Here is a 17,999-nt window from a genome sequence, read left to right as displayed (position 1 = left end):
ATTAGGCCACAACTGGCCCTATAAAAGGGCTGCAGGGCCAGAAGGCACTCAGGCTTTCTCCAGCCCTGAAGGGAGAAGGACCGAGCTGCCTGGGAGCTCAGGGTACAGGGAATGGAGCAGGACTGGGAAAAGGCAAGAGGAATTTGGGAGCTCCAGCCTGGCTGCAGGCCTTGCTAAAAGGCCAAAATAAGTACTGGGGTTGCAGAGGTGCAGCCCGGGGTTAGGCAGAGGCAGCTGGTCCAACCTCCTTGCCAATAATGAGTGGTCATGACAGACTGCAGTTTGCCCCAGTGAGGGGGCTAGAGGATGACTGGCAGTAGCCACTGAGGCAAGGTGGGTGAGAGGGTTGGGGGTGTGACGTTGTGCAGTCTATATGGTTTTATAAAAACTTGATAATAAGTCAATATAATGTAACTGAGCTGGTTTTAGAGAAAATACAGTAATAAGTGAATGTAACATAACTGGGATATGCTTCATGCAAAAGGTCTCTTGTAAGGTATCATTACAAAGCTTATAATCTACTGAGTATGATCATCTGATTTGTATAAATGTACCACTCTTGTATCTAAAACTAGAAATATAAAATGTAACTCTGAGGGCCTATTGTAATTGTGTAAAGTGTGGACCATTAATGATGGTTTGGAATCTTGATGACTCCCATTGTCTGCAGATGGCTGTATTTACCTGTGAGTCTTCCTGTATATGTGTGTGCGGGCAAGTGAGTAATGAAGTCTTGCAGTGACATGTGATCATGTCACCTGAACTGGAATCCATCTTTAACCTGGTGCTTTTCCAGTGAGGGGGGGTGGAAACCCAGAGAGACAAAGAGTTCCCGCCTTATGCAAAAGATATATAAAGGGGGGAAGAGAAGAGAGAGGGAGAGGAGCCATCATGAAGAATCCCCTAGCTACCACCTGAGCTGCAACAAGAGCTGTACCAGGGGAAAGAATTGTGCCCAGGCCTGGAAGGTGTCCAGTCTGAGAAAAACTTACTGAAGCATCGCTGAGGGTGAGATTATCTGTATTCAGTTTGATTAGGCATAGATTTGCGCATTTTATTTTATTTTGCTTGTGACTTACTTTGTTCTGTCTGTTACTACTTTGAACCACTTAAATCCTACTGTCTGTATTTAATAAAATCACTTTTTATTTAGTAATTTACTCAGAGTATGTATTAATACCTGGGGGAGCAAATAACTGTGCATATCTCTCTATCAGTGTTATAGAGGGCGAACAATTTATGAGTTTGCCCGGCATAAGCTTTATGCAGGGTAAAACGGATTTATCTGGGTTTAGACCCCATTGGGAGTTGGGCATCTGAGTGCTAAAGACAAGAACGCTACTGCGAGCTGTTTTCAGGTAAACTTGCAGCTTTGGGACAAGTGATTCAGACCCTGGGTCTGTGTCTGGAGCCAGACGGGAGTGTCTGGCTCAGCAAGACAGGGTGCTGGAGTCCTGAGCTGGCAGGGAAAACAGAAACAGGGGTAGTCTTTGCACATCGAGTGGCAGCTCCCAAGGGGGTTTCTGTGATCCAACCCGTCACAGGGGGTTCCCCTGGGAGGGGAGACCCAGAGTGGGGGTACTGCAGGGGCAGAATGCCAAGGTAAGGGGCACCGGGGTCTGGAAGGGACACGGGGGCCCTAAGGCAGGCGAGACACTGGCCTGCAGAGAGCGTGCCGGGCTGAACAAGAGCTAATTCCCAAGACAACCAGCAGGAGGCGCCGCACCGGTGAGTCTCAACCTTGCTACAGGGCCAAATTCTGTGCTGTGTAAATCTATGAAATACCACTGAAGTCAACAGATCTCCATCTATTTACATAAGCAGTTAATATGGCCTATGGCCCTTGCGGGGGGGGGGGGTGTTATTCTGTTTTATTTTATTTCTCTCTGTCTCCCCACCCCAACCCCCCAAAAAAAGCCCTAATGCCGCAAAGCTCATTTCTCATCCAAACTGGAAAAGGGTCATCAACCCAACATTCATGGTCAATCCCTTATATTATGTTATGTTGTTGTTGTTGCTTAACCAATGTGTGCCTCCGCACTTTATGCCTCTTGAGATGGAGTGAATTAGCAGATTTTCTGATTTATTCCGTTTGGGTGATGTGCTGGAAGCCTGAGACATTTGCTGAATAAACCACCTTCCAGTGCATCCTCTTGTGTAAATAGCTAATGCTACCTCCCAAATAATGCATTGTGAGATCTATGGGTGATGGAGGCTGTCAATTTTATAGTGTTTATCTACCTGCATTTCATTTAATCCTTTCTTTACCTTTCAAGAGGTCTTCTGTGGAAATAGTGCCAAAATGTTGAAAGACTACAATGTCCATCTACGTTTTTTCCCAATGCTCAGGTTTTAGTAACATTCTTGATATATATTCTTTCATGTAATGCTCAACTCTGCAAGATGCTGAGCACTCAGTCAAAATCTAATGATGCACTATAGCACGTGCTTAACTTTAAGCATGTGTAGTCCCACTGAAGTCAGTGGCATTACCCGTATGCTTAACTTAAATGCTTTGTCGGATCAAGCCAGCGCATTCAGCACTTTGTAGGATTAAATCCTAAATGCAACATCCTTAAAGTGAAAATAATAAAAACTGCCAAGACATTCAAATGTCTGTTATTTTGGGTGCTTTAATATACTAAGAAGCCAGCTGGAACCACTATGAAGAGGCCCTGATTTCCAAAAATTGCTGAGCACCTACCGCCTGAAAATCAGGTCCCTTTCATGTGGCTCAGACAGAGCCTCTAAAAACTGAGGTACCCAAAAATTACCAGGCACTTTGGAAAATCTTAGCCTTTGTGTGAGAATAAAATATAGCTTGAGCAAGTTTCTTTCAACTGCACACCTGAACAACACCTAAACAACGAGGCTCCTAAGAACATAACAATGGCCATACTACATCAGACCAATGGTCCATCTAGCCCAGTATCCTGTCTTTCGACAATGGCTGCTGACAGATGCTTCAGAAGCAATGAAAAGAACAGGGCAATTTATCAAGGGATTCAACCCTTTTCATCTAGTCCCAGCTTCTGACAGTCAGAGGTTTAGGGACATGCAGAGCATAGGGTGGCATCTCTGATCATCTTGGATAATAGCCAATGATTGGCCTATCCTCCATGAATTTATCGAATTATTGTTTGGACCTGGTTATGCCTTTGGCCCTCACAACATCCCCTGGCAATTGGTCACACAGGTTGACTGAGCGTTGTGTGAATAAGTACTTCCTTATGCTTGTTTTAAACCTGCTGCCTATTAATTTCATTGGTTGACCCCTGGTTCTTGCACTATGTGAAAAGTTAAACACTTACTTTCTCTACACCATTCATGGATTTTATAGACATCTATCATATCTCCCTTCAGTCCTCTCTTTTCTAAGCTGAACAGTCTCGGTCTTTTTAATCTCTCTTCATATGGAACCTGCTCTATAACCCTAATCACTTTTCTTGTCCTTCTCTGTATTCTCCAATTCTAATACATCTTTTCTGAGATGGGGCAATCAGAACTGCACACAGTATTCAAGGTGTGTGCGCGCCATGGAGTTTTACGGTGGCATTATGATATTTTCTGTCTGATTATCTAACCCTTTCTAATAGTTCCTAACACTGTTAGCTTTTTTGATTGCCACTCCACATTGAGCAGATATTTTCAGAGAACTATCCACAATCTTTCTTGAGTGGTAACAGCTAATTTAGACCCCATCATTTTACGTGTATAGTTGGGATTATAATTTTCCAATGTGCATCACTGTGCATTATCAACACTGAATTTTATCTGCCATTTTCTTACCCAGTCACCCAGTTTTGTGACTTCCCTTTGTAACTCTTGACACTCTGCTTTGGACTTAACTGTCTTGAGTAATTTTCAGTTGTCTGCAAATTTTGCCACCTCTCTCTTTACCCCCTTTTCCAGATCATTTATGAATATCATAAACAGATCCTTGTGGGACCCTGCTATTTACCCCTCTCCACTCCGAAAACTGACCATTTATTCCTACCCTTCATATCCTGCCTTTTAACCAGTTACTGATTCATGAGAGGACCTTCCATCTTATCCCACGACTGCTTACTTTGCTTAAGAGCCTTTGATGAGGGACTTTCTGGAAGTCCAAGTACATCATCCACTGGGTCACCCTTGTCTACATGATTGTTGATATCCTCAAAGAACTGTAATAGACTGATGAAGCATGACTTCCTTTTACAAAAGCCATATTGACTCTTCCTCAACATATTGTGTTTATCTGTGTCTGATAATTCTGTTCTTTACTGTAGTTTCAAGCAAGTTCCTTGGCATGGAATTTAAGTTTACCTGCCTGTAATTGCCAGGATTACCTCTGGAGCCTTTTTTAAAATCATCACAACGTTATCTATCCTCTAGTCATCTGATACAAAGGCAGCTTTAAGTGACAAGTTACAATCACAGTTAGTAGTTCTGCAATTTCATATTTGATTTTGTTCAGAACTCTTGGGCAAATAACATCTGTTCCTGCTGACTTATTACTCTAATTTATCAATTTGTTCCAAAGCTCCTCTATTGACACCCGAATCTGGGACAGTTCCTCAGATTTGTCACCTTAGAAGAATGGTTCAGGTGTGGGAATCTCCCTCACATCTTCTGCAGTGAAGACCTATGCAAAAATTTCATTTAAACTTCTCTGCAACTGCCTTGTCTTCCCTGAGTGCTTCTTCAGCACCTTGATCATCCAGTGGCCCCACTGATTGTTTGGCAGGCTTCCTGCTTCGGATGTACTTAAAAACATTTTTGCTGTTAGTTTTTGTGTCTTTTGCTAGTTGCTCTTCAAATTCTTTTCTGTCCTACCTTATTATACTTTTATACTTCATTTGCCGCTTACATTACTTTCTATTTTCCTCAGTAGGATTTGACTTCCAATTTTTAAAAGATGCCATTTTGTCTCTAACTGCCTCTTTTACTTTTGTTTAGCCATGTTGGGGTTTTTCATCCTCTGATTGTTTGGTGTGTGGTTTTTGTGTGTGTGTTTCGTGTTTTTTTTATTTTTTTTTAATTTGGGGTATACATATAGTTTGAGCCTGTATTATGGTGTTTTTAAAAGGTTTCCATGCAGCTTGCAGGCATTTAACTCTTGTAAGTGTTCCTTTTAATTGCCGTTTAACTAGCCTCCTCGTTGTTGTGTAGTTCCCCTTTTTGAAATTAAATACTTTGGTATTCCCCACCCACATAGAGATTAAATAGAATTACATTATGGTTGCTTCTACAGAACAGTTCAGCTATATTCACTTCTTGAACCAGATCCTGTATGCCACATAGTCCTAAATCAAGAATTGCCTCTCCCATTGTGGGTTCCAGGACTAGTTGCTTCAAGAAGCAGCCATTAATGGTGTCCAGACATTTTATTTTGGCATCCAGTCCTAAGGTGACATGGTCCCAGTCAATATAGGAATAGCTGAAATCCCCCATTATTATTGAGTTTTCTGTTTTTGCAGCGTCTCTAATCTCCTTCAGCATTTCACAGTCACATTCACCATCCTGATCAGGTGGTTGATAGTATATCCCTACTGTTATACTCTTATTATTCAAGCTTGGAATTTCTATCCATAGAGATTCTGTTGCACTATTGGATTCACATAAGATTTTTACTATATTTGAATATGCTTTCTGTCACACATAGTGCCATTCCCACACCAGTACCCTGGTATTACTGTGTCCCACTGATTATCATTGTTCCTCTGCGTTTCTATGATGCGTATTATATCAATATCCTCATTTAAGACCAGGCACTTAATTTCACTCATGTTAGTATTTAGACTTCTTGCATTTGTATACAAGCACTTGTAAAATATGTCACTGTTTAGTTGTCTGCCTTCATATGATGTAACTGAATGGGACTCTTTTGTTTGACTGTTTCTCTTCAGTTTCTATCTGTATTTCATAGAATCGTAGAATATTAAGGTTGGAAGAGACCTCAGGAGGTCTGCTCAAAGCAGGACCAACACGAACCAAATCATCCCAGCCAGGGCTTTGTCAAGCTGGGCCTTAAAAACCTTTAAGGATGGAGATTCCACCACCTCCCTAGGTAACCCATTCCAGTACTTCACCACCCTCCTAGTGAAGTTCATCAACTTCCATTCTCCTCTTTAGGAGGACAGAGAGTATCCCCTTTAATGAACGTCTGTCCGAACCATGTGCTACTCTACACCTGTTGGCTTCCCCCAGCCCTTAGTATAAAAACTCCCCTACAACTTTTTTAATTTTACATACCAGCTATCTGGTTCAATTTTGGTTTAGGTGGAGCCCATCCTTCCTTGATAGGCTCCTCCTTTCCCAAAAGATAACCCTGTTCCTAATAAATCCCTGCTGCCAACATCGTCTCATCCATTCATTGACACCCCGCAGATCTGCCTATCTAACTAGCCCTGCATGTGAAACTAAAAGCATTTCAGAGAATGCTACCATGGACGTTCTGGTATTTAAATCTCCAACCTACCAGCCTAAATTTGGCCTCAAGGACCTCTCACCTACCTTCCCCTATGTCACTGGTAGCTACATGTACAACGACCTCCAACTCCACCCTAGTACTGCACATAAATCTGTCTAGATGTCTTGAGAGGTCCACATCCTTTACACCCAGTAGGCATTTCAGCAGGCGGTTCTCCCAGTCATCACAAACCCAGCTATCTATACTTCTAATAATCAAATCCACCATTACTATTACCTGTCTCTTCCTAATAACTTGGGTTCCCTCCCCAGGAGGGGTATCCTCAGTATGACAAGATACTATGACATCCTCATGGAGGAAGGTCTCAACTATGGGATCGTTTCCCTCTGCTCCAGCTTGATGTTCTCCTTCCCCAAGACTTTCATCCCCCTCAACAGCACAGATGCCGTAAGATGGGGGATGGGACTGCCCTACTCTGTCCCAAAAAGTGTCATCTATGTACTACTGTCTTCCTTAACTCCTCCAGTTCAGCCACTCTGGTCTCAAGAGCCCATACTCTGTTTCTGAGGGCCATGAACTGTTTGCACCAAATGCTCACATATGCCACCTGCCCACAAGGCAGGTAATCATACAAGCTACAGTCAGTGCAATAAACTGGATAGCTCCCAGACTTCTGCCTACATTATTTTTACTCTTGCTGGGGTTTGTTTATTCTTTCTGTGTGTGTGTGTGTGTGTGTGTGTGTGTGTGTGTGTTTGGTCAGTTTTGAACAGTGTTCAAGAGTACTGTACAATACATAAAAATACACAACAAATAATTTTAGAGCACTTAAAGTATAGGAGACAGTTACATTAAATCTGTACTGATGACTTGCTTTGTTTTGGTAGGTTTGTCTGATTCTTTGTTCTTTAATTTATCACACAATACTTAGTTTCAAACTCAAGGCAATGTGACAAACCGTTCAGCAAATAATACAACATATCATGGAAAAATAACTGCATGTCTTTCCAAAACTTTAGATGTGCATACTATTTTTAATACTACATCTATGTAGCGAGATCCCATAATGGAACATCCTATTATAATGCATCTGCACAACCAAGCAGTGTTGAAAGAGGTGAGAATTTTGACACTGAATTTTCTGACATCTACGACTTTTCTGACTTCAACCTTAACATTGCATTGCAAATATTTTCCTGAATAGATACATTTTGCATGAGACTCACTTGCCAGCTTTATTTACAGAGACTGCTTATATGTAGCACAGTTTGCTTAACAGACCTTAACCAAACATGTAAATTGCTCTTAAGAGTTTAAAAAAAACCCCACCAAATTTCATTTAAAATGTAGTTGAAGAGCAAACATTCCTTCAGGCAGTAAAGACTACACATTGTATCAACCAAGTAGCCCAATAAATACCGTGATGGTCCAACTATTACAGAATAGTTCAACTGTTCAGTGGCTGAGTTCCTCAGTATTAGAATCACGGTCACAAAGCAATCAAAACTCTTAAAAATATAAGGTTGGCAATATAACACAATCTAAGTAATTTAAAAAGGGGAGATCCACTTTTAAAAAGCAATCAGTGATTGAAATAAAACCACCAGGCTAAGACTAGTGGAGAGGGGTTTGCATCAATACAGGCCTTTTTTTGTTCCATTTGTCTGCCCCAGTGCAGGCCTGGAGTAACAAGAAGAGAGACTAAAAGGTTAGCATCTGATTCAAACCCCAATGAAGTCAGTGAAAAGACTTTCATTGACTTCAGTGGGCTTTGGATCAGGCCCTAGATTAATTAATTACTACTATTATAAGGTCTCATACTTTGGGCCTCTTTGCTAATGTAGTGGATCCATACTAAGATCTGCCTACAGCAGGGGTCGGCAACCTACAGCATGCGTGTCAAAGGTGGCACGCAAGCCAATTTTGCCTGGCACGCAGCTGCCAGCCAGGGTCCCAGCCGCCGGCACCGCTCAGCCCACTGCCAGCTGAGTGAACAGAACCCCAGGGCGGCAGGAGGCTGAGCGGGGCCGGCGGCCGGGACCCCAGACCGGCGGCAGGCGTGCCCCCCCCCGGTTCCCCCCTCACCGCGCTCTGATTCTGCGGCTCCCGGGAGTGTGAGCTGCCACTGCCCCTCCTGGAGCTCCCTCCCTCCCGCTGCTTCGCACTCTGTGGGGGAGGGGCTGTGCACGTGTCAGTCCGGCAGCATGTTTTGCCTCCACGTGGAGCCAGCCTCTGACCGGCATGGGCATGGTAAGGGGACTCCCGTGGGGCAGTCAGGGAGCAGGCGGAGGGTTGGATGGGTCAGGGTTCTGGGGGTCCTGTCAGGGGGTGGGGAGTGGTTGGATGGGGTGTGGGAATCCCAGGGGTCTGTCTGGGGGTGGGGGTGTGGATAGGTAGGGGTAGGGTCCTATGGGGGCAGTTAGGGTGGGGAGGGTCTCATGAGAAGACAGGGGACAAGGAACAGGGAGGCTTAGGTAGGGAGTAGGGTTCTGGGGGGCAGTTAGGGGCAGGGGTTTCAGGAGGGGGCAGTCAGAGGCCAAGGAGCGGAGGGGGCTTGGGGGTTCTGATGGGGGCAGTCGGGGTGGGAAGTGGGAGGGAATGGATGGGGGTGGGGCTAGGGCAGGGCTCTCCCCTCTTTTTTGATTATTGAAATATGGTAAACCTAGACGAGGAGGGAGCCGGAGGGGGGGGGGAGGGCGCATAGGGGCTGGCGCCCATATACATCCACTGCAGCCTGCAGGAGCCCCCAGGGGGGCACTGCACCACAGCCTGGGCAGGAGGGCGGCTGCTCCCTGCTAGCGGCGCCGCCGCCTTTGCAGGGCTGCTTCCCCCCTGCACTGCGCCGGCTCCTCAATGGCTGGGGCTCGCTGCTGCCGCAAGCTGACGCTCTGGCTCTCCGGTGCCTCTGGAAGGCGGCTCCTCCCTGCCGAGCTGCTGCAGCGGCCCAAACCCGGCAAAGCCAGTGAGTGCACTCGGGGTGGGGGCCACCGGGGTGAGGAGGGGAGGGCTCGCGGGGGGGCTGTGCACTCTCCAGGGTAGTTCAGGGGGCAGGGAGGGGGGAACCTGGTCTGGGGAGCAGCCCCTGGGCACAGCTGGCCCCTGGGTCTATAAATGCTCATTGGTATTTGAATGAACCAATGTGCAGGGGGGGGGGGGGGGGCGCAAGGTGGAAGTTTTGCCTAGGGAGCAAAATATCCTTGCACCGGCCCTGCCCCACGGGGTGCGTGCACCCCAGGTTAAGAACCACTGCACTAAACTGATAAGATCTGCATTTTAATTTAATTTTAAATGAAGTTTCTTAAACATTTTTAAAAACTTGTTTACTTTACATACAATAGTTTATAAACTTACAGAGAGAGAGACCCCTTCTAAAAACATTAAAATGTATTACCGGCACGTGAAACCTTAAATTAGAGTGAATAAATGAAGACTCAGCGCCCCACTTCTGAAAGGTTGCCAACCCCTGGCCTACAAAAACAATATTCTTGATAGGTATTTACTCCTGAAGAGCAACCCCTCAAACCCTGGACTGTCAAGATGGAGTGAAGTAGCAAGTGGATGCCTAGTTAGATCCCAACTATCTGATGCGTCACTAAAATGTGGAAACCTCCTCCAGAACACGGCACAACTTTTTCAATGCACATAAAGTGACCTCTCCTTATGTGAGCATTCATGAACTCCCCAATAAGCTCTTCTCTCTTCTCATCCACTCTCACTCCTGCTTTCTTCCCCAGTCTCCTGATCTTTACTTCTACCATCTCACTTTTCCACTGTATTCTCTCCTCTCCCTCTACCTGCTGACTTCCCCCTATGTAGGATGATCATCTGCATTTCAAAGAAGTAAAGGACAACGGCATGCAAATTGCATGACAAAGCTATTTTTAAAAGGATGGCACTTCACAATGTTTTGTCAATAAAACATTAAAAAGAACATAACAACGGCCATATTGGGTCAGACCAATGGTCCATCTACCCCAGTATCCTGTCTTCTGACAGTGGCCAATGCCAGGTGCTTCAGAGGGAATGAATAGAACAGGGCAATTGTCGAGTGATCCATCCTATGTTGTCCAGTCCCAACCTCTGGCAGTTAGATTAGGGACACCCAGAGCATGGAGTTGTGTCATGATTCATACATGTATCAGTCAAAAATTTAAGATTCACAAGTTCAGCAAAAACTTGACAAAATTTTGAATTTTAGTGAAAAAATAGCATGCAATGTTTGTAAGTATTTTCACAAATTATGCCCCTCTTTTCAACCAGGTCTAACTCCAGCAGCTGATCCTTTGCATCATTATTGCTTGAAATCATAGGTTTTATCTGCTCAATTGTTTCTTTGTTGTTTGTTACTGACCTAATTCATGGACATTAGTCATTGAATGAGGAGCATCCCTTAAAATAGGCAATCCCACTGCCATCAGCCTATGGACTGCCTCCCTCTGCTTCATTGTCCACAGCCGCATAACTCCCCACACTATCTGTTCTTCAGTCTGGCAGTAGAGTTCTCCCGGCCAGCTAGCCCCTCACCTCACCGCTCCTCTCCCTCCCTTTATTCTGAGGTTGTTTTGCCTTGATGAACATAATTCCCTTCTAGATGGCTATGGTTACAGCAGGCAGGTCAGTTCTAAGTGTAATGCCAGTGAAAATGCAATGGATATTTTAAGTGAAGAACTCTCTCCTTTCTCTCAGCTCATCTGTGCCAATTCTGTATACTTACTCCTGGCCCTTTGCTTCCCATGCCACAGCTCTGCAGCCAAAGCACTTGCTGGTTATATTCTTTTTTTAGCTGCTCATCCCTTCCATCTTTGTACTGGGCGCTCTGAACTTTCCTCTTGGTAATAGTTTCTGAAGCTTCATGTTTTAAATATTGTCCGAAAATGTGATGGCAACAGGATATATAGTAGGATGCTATCAAAGGCTTCTACACAGCAAAACTTTTGACAACAGAAGTTCCCTAATGGGATTTGCATCCCAGCTCAGTAGTAAAAAGCATTGTAATAGCCTCCCTCCACTATTTTTTTTTCCCTTCTGCTCTAATCAGCTGTTAGGCTTTTCCTTAGTACTTCAAAGCAATTCTCTATTGTTCTGTTACTCTGAACTAAAGCTCAGCAGGGTTTAGCTTTTCAAAGCACCACAAAGGGAGTTCTTTATTATTCATCATTCTTCCATTAAAAAAAAAAAAAAAACACAACAAATCTGCAATTCTTTAAACAAACAAAATCTCCTCTTAGATCTCAGCATTTCCAGTTGCCGAAATTGTGCAGAACTAAAAACAACACAAAGCTTACAGTCTAATGGCCATCTACCACAGTTACTAGCTAAGGACTTTATTCGATCCTACATATTAAGGGAAACAAGACTGAACGGTGGTTACAGCCTGAAACAAAGTCAAGGGACTTGCATTCTGTGCTTAACTTTACCAATGACTTACCAAGTAACCTTGGGCAAACCAAATTAGACCTTCATTTTCAAGTGTCCACTAGTTTTGGATAGCTCAGTTTTAGAATGTGCAACCTAAGTCACCTGAGTTATGATTTTCAAAGTGCTGAGTGTCTGCACTTCTGAGCAGGAGGCATTTGCTGTGACTCTAACCTTTGAAGCCTCTCATCTTTATGAAAAGAAATGTAAACCTCTGAGTTCACTACTGGGAACGTGGTAGAGTTAATTTTCTTGATTTGGCCATTTGGGAATGGAAACTCTTGGGACAGAGCCTCAGCTGATGTAAAATGCTGTATTACCAAGGATCTGACCATTGTTGTTGTTTTGTTTTCAAGTTTAATGTGCAGTAATAGCCCATGCTAACCTTGACCACCTTTTCTTACTTATAGTAGTACATTCTCAAGCCCATACACTCAAGCAAGCTGATAACTCTGCTCAGACTCCTGTAGTTAAAGAAAATTAACTCACTGCATGAAGTCCAACATCAAGCCTTCTATACTTGGAAAATATTAAAGTTTTAAATCTATAGCAAGTGTATAGAATGGTGAACTTAAATTACTAAACATGAAAAAGAAATTATATTCTTGATTTGATTTAAATTTTTCAAAAGGAAAAATATACTCCATTGTTGACTTATCAGGTGCCTAGCATCACCTCAGAAAGGATGAAGAAGTTTTGCTGAGGCCAGCAGTAGGAGTTACTGCTAGTCCGGATGCCTGCATGAAATTGCAATAAAGCACATAAGTCCATGTGACATTCCAATCACCATTTTATGAACATTTTCCTATTTATTAATAGTAGCTGCTCTAAATTCTCTTAAGTTTTATGCCAGCTGCCAATTCTGGGTCTGGTACAAATTTGAAATGTATTAGAAGTATGTTCAGCTGGAAATGATGAAAATAAAAGGTGAGGAGAGAGTACAGCATATGCCAACACAGCAAGTTCATTGCAGACTAGTAACAGAGCAACTGAATATATGTATGTATTTAATAATTTCAAAGGCTTAGGTGAATTGCTCCAACTCTTTTCATCATGATAAATTGAGGCAATGAAGGAAAAGATAGCAGTCACAGGGGAGAATAACCTAGATTTTCAGCCTCAACCTCAGATTTAAAAAAATAAATCGTTGAGTATATTACAGACAAAAGCATATGGAACATGACATGTTATATGGTATTTGCAGACAACCTGCACTGTGATACATAATATATGCTTCTAACTTTTTCCTTGCAAGAGTTTTTGTAAGCGGTAAATAATGAGTCATCAATAACACAAATTACTCAAAAAAAGAAGTAATGTGTCGTTATTAAACAGCTTCCAGTGATAACCTACTCCAGTCAATAGCTGCCCTATCATAGTTCAATACTGAATAAGACTGACCAGCAGTTGCATTGGCACAATTTTTATAATGGGGGTTGCTGAAAGCCATTGAACAAAACCGTTAACCTTGTATATCAGGGGTTCTCAAACTGGGGGTTGGGACCCCTCAAGGGGTCACAAGGCTATTACATGGGGGGTCATGAGCTGTCAACCTCCACCCCAAACCCTGCTTTGCCTCCAGCATTTATAATGATGTTAAATATATAAACAAGTGTTTTGAATTTATAAGGGGGGGTCGCACTCAGAGGCTTCCTATGTGAAAGGGGTCACCAGTAAACAAGTTTGAGAGTCACTGCTGTATATGATGGAAACCACTTCAAGCCACTGGGTGCTACTGCACCCCATCTGACCAAGATAGATAAGCTGGCTCACATTTAGCTCTAAATCTGATCGTGATTTTGATAGTGGAAAGGCCTTTGTAAGATTTCTCCTGTTTTGGCTGTAGAGCAGAGTCTAGTTTCTAACCCCCGGTGGTCTTCTCCTCAAGCTGTTCATCTCTTTTTCTTGCTTTTACTTCTTATCCGTGATCAGAACTCTCATAATATACCTGTGGATCATTTTGGGAGGTAAGAAGGAAATTGCTGGCAGGAAGCATAACAAAACCCAGCTAGATCTCAAATTCCTACAGAGGGAACCTTCCTCCTGCTATCCATACCTAGGGAGTGCTCCCAGAAGGCAAGGAATTCTGCTGGCCAGTTTTAGGAGGAAGTTGAGATTAGCCTCACCCACACATTCATAGATTCTAAACCAGAAGGAACCATTATGGTCATCTAGTCTAAACTCCTCCATAACACAGACTACAAAATTACACTCCACAATTCCCCACTCAGGAAGTCCTGATCCATTCAGCTGCTTACTCAGCATGTGCCCAGTACCAGTAGTGCCTAATCACCACTGAATATGCAGCTCACAGTCAAGGTTTGGCCAGCCCCAGTGCTCGGAGAGTGTGCTGGTAATATATTTCAATACAGGGGCTGAAGGATATTTTGTAGCAAGAGTGCCTAATATTTAGAAGAAAATAAGAACTTGAGCTGTTCTGCCTGATTTATAACCTTCTGTGACAGCCTTTATTTTCTGATGAAGTCAAAACCTGCTTCAGGAATGGACAGCAGCTAATGTTATGGAGTATCAACGGATCAGCAAGATAACCACAACCATGCCTTTCTTACACAAGGCACAGACATAACATCTGTCAACAGCCTAGAAACAGGACTCGATTAACCAACGTTCAAACCTGCAACCAGATTTTACTAATAAATCCTTGGATACAAGCCCACCCAATTTGGAGCAGGAGAGAATCTAAGGAAGAACACTTCTGTAATACATCTTTCCCCATTCACAAACTTAAAGAGACTATTTAACAGCACAGCCTAACATTTCTAGAAATACAATACTGTATGAGAATTTTATCAAATCCCTGTAGAATGCTAACATATTATTCTAACTCTTTAAATAATAACCCTATTTTTTCAGTGCATAACTGCTGCTCTTTATAGTTTTCATCATTAATCTTTCAGCCATGGAGAGGATTCTGAATGCACAATTATTTAGCATTCTGCCACCAAGTGAGGGCACACGGACAATGCCAGAGCATTAGGATATGAGAGATTATACGGGCAACATTTTCAAAAGTGAGAAGCAACTCCTGGTGCCTCAAATTCAGGTGCCCAACTTGAGATACTTTTCAGAAGGCAGATGTTCAGCACTTTCTGAAAAATCAGATCCCTTTCAAGTTGTCTCAGACGTTAGGCATGCAAAAATTAAGGCATTCAAAATTGCTAATCACTTTTGGAAAAATCCAGCATAAGTGACCTACATTAATGAGAAAAATTGGTCTTTTAGAAACTTATTGTACCTTCCAGATGGCCTTTGTGGTTTTGGTGTCCAAAGTCTGGGCTTCCTTGGGTTCTGAATTAACGTGGAGACTGCTTCAGTCTTTAAATCCAGAATCCATCCTTTTGTAGACATATTATATTTCAAGTGTTACCATTTTTTCACACCATCTGTAGACCAGCAGTAGTAAAGTACAGACTGATATGGTATTTTAAGTGAGAAGCAATATTGATACTGGAAGCTGCAGAGGTTGGTGAAGTTTCTTATGAAGGCAAAGATCCATGTACAGCATGACTGAAGAACTATCAACAGAAGGAAGTGGTACTGATCTCTGGTCCACAGTATCCTACTACCAGAAATTGGAAGATCTCATGGGGGTAGAGTGGTGAATGTTGCTATATTTATTCCCAAAAAAGGGCTAATTAAGCGCAGAAATCACATTATAGTGGCCTTCACAAAGCAGAGACTGGAAATAACTTTATTCAAACCTATACAATTTGAAGTAGTTCTTTGCAAATTATGTCAGTAAAAATAACTGCCAAGAAAGTCAGAAATAAAACAGAGGCTAATTAGCTGTAACAACTGATTCTTGAGGTCAAGCGAAGTTACACCAGGGATGGATTTAGCCCAGAACGTCCAAATTTATCCACATGACTCGATAAACTTGGGACAGAGCAAAATGTGTAGATCACCTCTCACCTTTGTTCTCACCTATTGCTGAGATGATAGGACTAATGAAACAAGTTATCTTGTTAAAGGGACACCATCCACTTGAAAATAACATTTCTGTCTGAACACTTTGTACCTGCTGCAACACCAAAGACTGCTGTAACTGAAAGAAGTTAGTCAAAAAAATATTTTTCTCCAGGATCTCTCCTTTATTTTTCACGTTGTGGATTTGACAGCGCGTTGTGTACAGTCGGTTCTCTGTTTCTCCTGTAGTCACAGAGTGGTATTTTGAATAGATTCTAAGTGACTTATGAGAACAAGTCCTATTGGCTATCTAATGGGAATTGTGCTCCTAATTCACTTAGACACTTTTGAAAATTTCATCCTTCCTAGTAGGAGTAATTGTTATTTTCATTGCAGTAGCCCTAAGAGGACTGGGTCACATTGTGCTACGCTCTGTCCCTCATTGTATTAAATAGTATTCAAGTTGTTATTTCACTCCCATCATTGTAATGTAGCACAGGAAGTATTTCTTCATACAACGCACAGTCAACCTGTGGAATGCTCTGCCAGAGGATGTTGTGAAGGCCTAGACTATAACAGGGTTCAGAAAAGAACTAGATAAATTCATGGAGTTTAGGCCCACCGCTGGCTATTAGCCAGGATGGGCAGCGATGGTGTCCCTCGCCTCTTTGCCAGAAGCTGGGAATGGGCAACAGGGGATGGATCACTTGATGATTACCTGTTCTGTTCATTCCCTCTGACACACTTGGCATTGACCACTGTTGGAAGATAGGATACTGGGCTAGATGGACCTTTGGGTCTGACCCAGGATGGCCGTTCTTACAGTAAAAAGTGTCCCTGTCCCTAGAGCTTACAGTCTAATGTTCCCATCCTGCAGAGGTCCTGTGCAGGTCTAAGAGTCACCACACACAGATCTGATTGCAGGAGCAGGACTTAAATATCGAAGAACAGACCAAAGGAAAGGTATAGCAGAATACAGCATACAAGCAATAGGGTCAGGGTATTGCAATATCATCAGAAGGCAATTGTTGGCATGTCTGGTATATAGTTTATGGGAGAAAGAGACAATTGCATGGTCAAAAGCAACACAAGAATTCATAGAAGTAGATAAGAAAGGAGCAGCCCAGCTGGTAAAGGACTTTAGGATACCAACAAAGAAGCTTGTGCTTTGTTGTGGAAAAGGGGGAGCAACTGGAAGGATTAAGAAAAGTGATGCGGTGAGTAGAAAAGATGATCTAAGCAGTGGCATTCTGACTAGACTGAAATGGGACAATGCAGGCTACAGGAAGGCAGAGAGGAAAAAGATGCAGTAATTAGGACAGCAAGTGACCTGGGCCCCGACAAGAGCTTTAGCTCCTGAGATGATCAGTTATTCTTATTCATTTTTAAATTATGGTAGAGCCCAGAGGACCCGATTATGATAAAGGCCTCACTTTCCTTGGTGCTATATAACTACAAAGTCAGAAATATTCCATGCCCTGGAAATTTTATAACCAAAGTTTCTTCCCAGACTGTATCATTATCCTTTCCACAGAGCACCACCCTCCCTCAGGACACCTGTACATTGTAGCCATCCTGCCAAGGAGGTGAGGAACTGCTTGGGGCCAAAACTGGTGCAGGGGTACAAGGCCTCTGCAGAGACGGCCATGGCCTTCTGTGAAACCTCTGGGAGCCATCACTTTTGGAGACAGACCCTATCGAGGTTCAGTGAGGGAATTTCTGCAAGGGGATATTTCCACCTAAAAAGCCCCACAGGTTTCAGTTCAAAATTAATCCACTTCCTGGGGTTTGGCTTTAACAGTAACTCAAATAATAGCAACACATAAACCTCTCCCTCAGCATGGCTATTCCTCTGAAGAGACTTCTCTGTCTCATACCCTAGTTTCCTACAACCATGGAGCCTCTCTCACCCTTCCTCATGTCCAAGGTAGAATTAACAATTCGCACCAGCCACAATAAGTCAGCAGGACTCTTTCTGCAGGATTCCAAACTTGTTAACAGGTTACACACTGCCCCAGTGCTTTATCAGAAGCTAGATTCTTTTTTTAAATTGGTCAATTAAAAATATTCAAACTGACAGCATCTCTTTAAGTCAAGCTCCGTTCGTAGCAAGTAAGAGTAACTCCATGAATGAATATTGGAAATTAGGTTTCTGTCTCTGTGCTGCAGCATTTTAAGAATATTTTAGGCAAGAATTCCTAGCAACCTTCTGAAAGACTGAGCTTCTCCACTGAAAAAATGA

At 43.0% G+C, this 17,999-nt stretch overlaps 1 protein-coding gene across 3 annotated transcripts in view; it reads right to left on the bottom strand.

The window, feature by feature from the left end:
• The window catches only part of TPK1 (thiamin pyrophosphokinase 1), a 503,356-nt gene that overhangs the window by 401,793 nt on the left and 83,564 nt on the right, over nt 1-17,999 (bottom strand). The window lies entirely within an intron of this gene.

Source organism: Malaclemys terrapin, chromosome 2 (genome assembly GCF_027887155.1).
Source record: "Malaclemys terrapin pileata isolate rMalTer1 chromosome 2, rMalTer1.hap1, whole genome shotgun sequence".
In the NCBI taxonomy this organism is placed as follows: domain Eukaryota; kingdom Metazoa; phylum Chordata; order Testudines; family Emydidae; genus Malaclemys; species Malaclemys terrapin.
Note: the sequence above shows the minus strand (reverse complement) of the source record. Positions and strands in the feature narration are given on the sequence as shown.